Genomic DNA, 8,331 nt, shown 5'->3' on the forward strand with positions numbered 1-8,331 from the left:
GCAAAGGCATATATAAACCATGAGGATTGAGTCGTGACTTAGCTTTTTGACATGTAGTGTAGCGAGCAATAAAACGCTCAACATCCCGTCTCATCTTTGGCCAAAAGAAATGTGTAGCAAGTACGTCCTCCGTCTTCTTCACGCCAAAGTGTCCCATTAATCCTCCTCCATGCGCCTCCTGCAACAACAAAAGACGAACGGAGCTAGCCGGAATGCATAGCTTGTTAGCACGAAACACAAATCCATCGTTAACGACGAACTTGTTCCACATTCTTCCTTCTTTACAATTCTGCATTAAATCTTTAAAATCAGCATCATGCACATATTGATCTTTGATGGTCTCCAAACCAAATATTTTGAAGTCAAGTTGTGAAAGCATAGTATAGCGGCGAGACAATGCATCAGCAATAACATTTTATTTTCCCTTCTTGTGTTTAATGACATAAGGAAAAGTCTCAATGAATTCAACCCATTTAGCATGTCTACGATTCAGTTTAGCTTGACTTTTAATATGTTTCAAAGATTCATGATCAGAATGTATAACAAATTCTTTGGGCCATAAATAATGTTGCCATGTTTCTAAAGTCCGAACAAGAGCATATAATTCTTTATCATAAGTAGAATAATTCAGACTAGGCCCACTCAATTTTTCAGAAAAGTATGCAACAGGTTTGCCATCTTGTAATAACACACCTCCTAATCCAATTCCACTAGAATCACATTCAAGCTCAAAAGTCTTATTAAAATCAGGAAGTTGGAGTAAAGGAGCATGTGTCAACTTATCTTTCAATACCGTGAAGGCTTCTTCCTGTGCGGTACCCCAAAGAAAAGGCACATCTTTCTTTGTAAGCTCATTGAGAGGTGCAGCAATGGTGCTGAAATCTCTACAAAACGCCTATAGAATCCAGCGAGGCCAAGAAAACTCCTCACTTGTGTGACCGTTTTGGGTTGCGGCCAACTCTCAATAGCTTCAATCTTGGCTTTATCAACTTCAATTCCCTGTGGAGTAACAACATAGCCAAGAAAAGATACTCGGTCGGTGCAAAAGGTGCACTTCCCAAGGTTACCAAACAAACGTGCATCACGTAGAGCAATAAAAACAGCACGTAAATGTTCCAAATGTTCTTCCAAAGATCTGCTATAAATCAATATGTCATCAAAGTAAACTACCACAAATCGTCCAATGAAAGCACGTAAAACTTCGTTCATTAATCTCATGAAAGTACTAGGTGCATTAGTTAACCCAAAAGGCATGACTAACCACTCATATAATCCAAACTTAGTTTTGAATGTTGTTTTCCATTCATCTCCCAATTTCATACGAATTTGATGGTATCCACTACGCAAATCAACTTTGGAGAATATTGTAGAGCCACTCAATTCATCAAGCATATCTTCTAGCCTAGGAATAGGATGACGATAACGAATAGTAATATTATTAATGCCTCTACAATCAACACACATACGTGATGTACCATCCTTTTTCGGCACTAGAATAATAGGAACAGCACAAGGACTAAGGGATTCGCGTATATAACCTTTGTCGAGAAGCTCTTGTACTTGACGCATAATGTCCTTCGTCTCCTCTGGATTGGTACGGTATGGTGCACGGTTTGGCAGTGAAGCACCGGGAATTAAGTCAATCTGATGCTCAATCCCTCGAATAGGCGGTAATCCCGGTGGCACGTCTTGTGGAAAGACGTCAGCGAACTCCTGCAAAATGTTAGTGACAGCATGAGGCAAAGAGGAAGGCACGTCCTCGAATGAAAATAATGCCTCTTTGCACACAAAAGCATAGCAAACACATTTGCTGAAATCTAGCTCATCAATATCAGATTTAATTTCAGAAGCAACACTAGATGGTTTATTATTAGGCTTCATTTGTTGCTCAAATTCTTTTGCCACAATCTGATTTTCACTCTTATTCGTCTCCTGTTTTGCTTTATTAGCTCTATTAATATCATCTTTCAAAATGGAATCAGGAGTCATAGGAAGCAAAGTAATATTTTTATCCTTATGAACAAGAGTATAGTGATTGTTTCTACCATGGTGTACAGAATTTTTATCAAATTGCCATGGTCTACCAAGTAATAAGGAACATGCTTGCATAGGTACCACATCACAATCAACATAATCAGCATATGTAGAGATACTAAAATGCACACGAACAGTACGTGTTACCTTAACCTTGTCGCTGTTGTTGAACCATTGGATGTAGTAAGGATGTGGATGTGGTCTTGTGGTGAGAGAAAGCTTCTCCACCATCTCCATGCTAGCCAAGTTGTTGCAGCTCCCTCCATCTATGATGACGCGCACAGAACGTTCTTTCACAACTCCCTTGGTATGGAACAAATTGTGCCTCTGATTTTGCTCAGCTTGTGTGACCTGCACACTCAAAACACGTTGAGCAACTAAACATTCATACCTGTCAGCGTCTTCAGGAGCCATGTATTGCGTCTCATGATCAGAATCATCTCCACCATGTTCTTCACGTGTAATAAGAGCCAAAGTCTCCTCATCATAGTCACTAGCGGACTCATATCCACCATCCGCGGTAGCAATCATCACACACGGAGATTTGCATTCTCTCGCATAATGACCTCCTCCCTTACAACGACGACAAATAACATCACTTGTGTGCCCTGTTGATGCCATGGAAGAAGCAGAACTCTGTGCAGGCCCAGCAGGTGCGCTCTTGGCAGATAATGGTGGTTGTGCCTGTTTTCTTGTATCACGACTGGAGGAGACACCTGATTGAGGTGCTGGTGCAGTTGAAGTAGAAGATGCACGCGGTGTCCATGATGAAGGTCAGCCTGCAGAAAAGTTAGTTCCAATGCTTGTCGATCCTGCACTTCACGTTCAGCTTTACAAGCAAGATGGAATAAACGAGTGATATTAGTATACTCCTTATAGTCTAGAATGGTCTGAATCTCTCTATTTAATCCACCCAGAAAACGTGCAAGCATAGCTTCATTCTCCTCAACAATACCACATCCAATCATGCCAGTTTGTAATTCCTGATAATATTCTTCTACAGAATTTTTTCCTTGTCTTAAGCGCTGTAATTTCTGAAGCAATTCACGTTGATAATATGGTGGAACCCAACGAGTACGCATAGCAGTTTTCAAAGCAGCCCAAGTAGTTGGAATAGGATATAATCTACAATGTTCAGACCACCATACACATGCACAACTAGTGAAAGCACAAACAGCAGCGGCAATCCGTCTCTCCTCGGGATATTGTAAACATGTAAATCGTTGTTCAGCTTCTAACTCCCAAGTAAGATATATATCAGGAACATATCTACCCTTGAAAGGTGGAATATTCAATTTCAGTTTAGGAAGATGGTCATGATCTCGTACCTGAGGGAAAGCCCTACCATTGTGATTATTTGCATGTGGACGACCTGGTGGTTGTGGTGCAGGTGGTTGCACGTAGTTCTGATTTTGAGCAACTTCATCCTCGTAATCTCCCACATAATCATCCTCCTCCGCATCAGCAGCAGGAGCCACAGAAGTATCAACAACAGCACCAACAGTTTGGCCAAACGCAAGAGGAACACGGCTCGCTCGGCGGAGATCTGTTTCTCGACGTGGAGGTAGTCGTTGTTGTTGTTATTGGAGAGGTGCGTTAGGTGCAGCGGGTGGTGGTGGTGGAAGACGCGCGAGCAATTCATTAAACTTGTTATCGAGCTTTGTTTCGAACGTCTTCTCCATGCCATCTATCTTCTCCATGGCCTCTTCAAATCTGTTTAGCACATCTTGCACCTGTCCACTCATCATTTGCTGAAATTTATCATGCAAATCCTTATTCGTCATGTTCTCCCAATCAGTCTCGTCGGCTTGTGATCCTGGCATGGTTAGCAGCAATAGAAACACACAAGAATATGATCCTACAGACTACTAACAAGAGGTGGTGGTGGGTGTCACAAATCCGTCAAGCAAATCTCAAATTCTTACCAGTTCTTACCCAGCATCAGGCGGTGATCGGCAACCGTTGTAGTCAAAAACTCTCAAAGCTTGGATAGAGCGATTACCAGGGAGAGTCAAACGCACGACGTAGATGTATGTAGAGCTGGGAAGGCTTATAATATGGTAGCAAAAAGGGTCAGCAATAATCAATTCAGAGATGCAAAGTTGAATAAACGCTCAACGACGGTACTGTGCTGGTCCTAGGCTAGACTGTGCTAGAGACGCGAGCCTAGAACACCAACAAAATCACGGCGCGGCACGTAAACAAGGGAAAAGCACACTCTGGATTTTTTTTCGCTCCTTTTTTTTGCGCTGTTTTTTTTGCGCTGCTTTTTTTTGCGAAAAATCACTATAATGGCGAGTGTCTCAAAACTCTTCGTAGGTCAAACTGACAGGATGGGCACGAAATTTTTTCGACCAAATTTTTTTTTCGACTGCCCGGACCCAAAAACTGGAAACGGGTTAAAAAAACTTCCTATAATGGCACCTGTCTCAAAACACTCAGAAACACCTAAAAATAGGATAGCCAGATTTTTTTTTGAAAAATGCGTTTTCGAAAAAATTTGGGCCTAAACGGAGGGTGGTTTCCAGACTCTTTTTTTTTTCCAAAACCTACTTCGGCAAGGAAACACGAATCGGAATCTAGATGGATCTCAAAAACACACCTAATATGCAAGGAACTCGAATTGGTGGTGGATATATGGTGGTGGTATATGGCAGCGGTGGTGGTATATGGCAGCGGTGGTAATATATGGATATGGATCGGTGGTGGTATATGGATACGGATTGGTGGTGGTATATGGATACGGATTCGGAGCGGTGGTGGTAGGTGACAGGGGCGATGATGATGGTGCGGTGGCGGCGTGACAACTTATGACCAGAACTCGAAACTCTAAAAGACTAACGCTAAGACCAGCAACTAGACACGACGATGCAACCGCAAATTCAACAAAGCAAAACCCTAAAAAGATTATGCAAAGGCTCAGATTGGTTCGGATATGATGAACTAACCCTAATTTTTTTTGGCTTTTTTGTGGACTGTAGGTATGAAGAACAGACTCGATCTAAACTACGAAAAACTGTAAAATCTCACCGAGCAACCTGGAAATCTGATACCACTTGATAGAGGCAAAGGTGTCCCGTCTTTCGATGAGATGAAGGATATCGCTTTGGTGGCAGTCAAATTTGACGATCCGACTACGAACGTGCGAGGACGTCGCGCCTTAGCAATCGCTAAACCAACTCCGAGAGGTTATTGACCACGCCGGAGCACGATCAACCTGACCACGAGGGTCTGTTTCCTGTGAGCAAACGAAGAACAAGCAAGAAACTGAGATTGCAATCTGGATATTGCGAATATAAGATGAAAGCTTTATTGATCAAGGTGGGGTTCTGTGACGCCTTTGTCTGGTCGTTGAACACAAACGAAGTACGCGAAGTTGCAGCTATGGCGAACTTTTAATCTAAACAAAACCCAAAGTCTAAACGATGCCCTAAGGGCTGTATATATGGAGGAAGAGGGGGGAATTTCGTGACCCTTGGTGGAGGAGTCCGAAATCAACCCTATCTCTTGTTTCCCCACACATACGGACTCTAAAAATAGCCTATACTTATGTATTTCGAAATTACATGGGCCTGGCCCAATAATAAGGTGACGCAGCACCTATAATAGCCTCGGGACGAAATTTATGAAGTGGCATCTTGTATATTTCGTCCAAGGCTTCATGCACCCATTATGGTGGCTTCAAAGTCCTGAAATCATCACTTGTAACTCCGTACTTGTTCCCCTTGCGCATGCCATCATCTCCATGCTTGTTCTTAATCCAATGTTCATCCTTCTCCAAGCTAGGCCCTTCATTTGTAAGCAAAACAAATGTATCCAATTTAGGCAGCATCATATTCTCATGAACATTAGAATCATTACCAAGAAACGAAAGTACCTGGTAATTTAGTTGGCGTGCGCGAGCTCTAGTAATTGGTCCAGTATTTATAGCAGCAGGGGCTGTGGGTGTAACAATTGTATTGATGTCCTCATCACTAGGTCTTTCATAGTTTTCCACACAAATCGATCAATCGATATATCTAGTGAGGTCTCACCCTCTTTCCCACGTCCACATCGATCAATCTATGCCTCTCTATATAGGATTAACATATATAGCTAATACACCCACATTAATTATATATCCAACGTCCCCCTCTCATCATCCATGCCTTCCGCTTCATCTCTCAGACGCATGCACAATGGCGAAGACAGGGGGCAGTAAGGGCCCTGCCCCCTGCCCCCCTAACATCACTATATATCAAGGCTAATATGAATGTGATCATTAGACAATTTCTGCTAAAAATGGCTTAAGATCATGAATTGACCCTCCCCGTAAAGGATTAGCAATGCTTGGCCCCCTAGCTCATTTATTTTTCATGGCTCCGCCACTGCGCGCATCAGCGCACGTGTTCGCCCCCTCTCTCTAAATATCGATCTCGCACTTGTGCATTCCTTCATAGTCTCCCTCCACTCGGACCCTCGCACCATCTTCTAGCCCCCCACCGGATTTTGCCACATGTACAATCTAGCAGACTCCATGGTTGAACTTAAGCATAATGCACAAACCTCAAAACAACAGTGGTTCTCTTTTGTTCTAGAATCTTCCTTATCATAACTGCCCAAACTTTTTCTAGTTGAATTGCCATTATTTGTTTTTACTTTATGCTTTACAATGCACAATTCCATGAATCATAAAATAGATTAAGGGCTTCTTTGATTCAAAGGATTCTCAAAGGAATTTTGGAGGATTCTAATCATTAGGAATTTTTCCTATCCTTGTTGTTTGATTCGTAGGATTGTAAACCATAGGAATTTTTCCATATGATTCATTTGCACTAGATTTCATAAGAAACATCACATCCACTCAAACCTCTTTGAAAGAATTCTGCGTTTTTTCTATGCAAAATCAAACACTCGTACAATCCTGTAGGATTCAAGAAGACATTCCACTATAATCCCATGTTTTTCCTATTCCCTCGTTCTTAGCTTTTTTATAAAAACTAATTGATTTTGAATGAGATGAACTATAAGAATTAAACGAAGGGCTACATTAGGCATACATGACTCAGATCTTACATGCTATAGTGTGGTATTTATTCATAATTTGGTTGCAAAATCTGGTGCGTGCAATGCACGTGTACCTTACTAGTACTTCGAGTATGTGCAAAACACGTAAATTAGAATACCAATGGCACGCTACACAGTGTCTCTCTTAAAGTTCATGAAGCCACGTGGCACATGTGTAGGTGTTGTCACGAACTCCTTGCGTGGATTGATCACAATGACATGCTGCTGGTTCCAGAAGAATGTACTCGTCCTCCCTGACCCATATTGGCGGTACATGCACGAAGCGAAGATGTGCACGCACGCCATGCACACACTCATTCCTCGCACGCACACGCGGGTACACGGGCGAACGCAATTTTGTACCAAGATCCACCCCATGTGATAATTTGACGCATGTAAAGTCGTTCACTTCATTGATGGTCAATTAATACAGCGCATGGAAATTGAGTGGACGTGAGGGCGGAAGAAAGACATTATTACTCCACTGCGCGCATGCGAGTAGTTAAATCGTGGGTTGCTAGTAGTACTTCCATTGGTCTCCTTCGTATTTTGTGCCAATTTTTGACAGTAACATAATATTTACGCATTTGAGCAGTGTAGTACTTGAAATTTATGTTCCGCTAAACTAAACTCATCGGGAGCCGTTTCGGGCCTCGAAACCAAAACCATCAATTAATCTTTACCTTGTTCCCATCACATTCGAAAGCCTGCTCACACCTACTAGTAGTACGTACCAAACCTGAACGTGTTCCCACTATGCAGGTATTAGTACTAGTGCTAGTACTTAGGTTATAAAAAGGGGAGCTACCTAACCGAAAATCACTCTACCTTTCCTCCTCATAAGTGCTTCTTCTTCGTCCGTCGTTGCCAAAGCCGGTGAGTAGAGCTCTAGGTCGAGAACTACTCGTAACAAGGGAGCGGCAACCAAGGCAGCGGAAAAAAAGAGAGGGCTCGCCGCCACACAGAGACCTCGAAAGATCTCTCACGGGCAGGCGATGGCTCCCAGGAGCGCCCTAGCCGCGGAGGCGAACATGCCGAGCCAGCGGAGCTGGAGTCGTTATCCCTCAACGGCATGCCCGATCAGCTCAATAAGCAGAAGGTGTTCATCCAAGGCTTGATGGAGTTGCTTAAGGAGAGCCTCGACGACATGCCCGCTGAGCTCAATCAGCAGGGGGAGTTGACCGCCGGCTTGGTGATTCTGCTGAAGAAGAGCATTGCCTCGGAGAAGAAGGCGACTGACGAAATCCTGCG

Source organism: Triticum dicoccoides, chromosome 3A (assembly GCF_002162155.2).
Source record: "Triticum dicoccoides isolate Atlit2015 ecotype Zavitan chromosome 3A, WEW_v2.0, whole genome shotgun sequence".
Taxonomy (NCBI): domain Eukaryota; kingdom Viridiplantae; phylum Streptophyta; class Magnoliopsida; order Poales; family Poaceae; genus Triticum; species Triticum dicoccoides.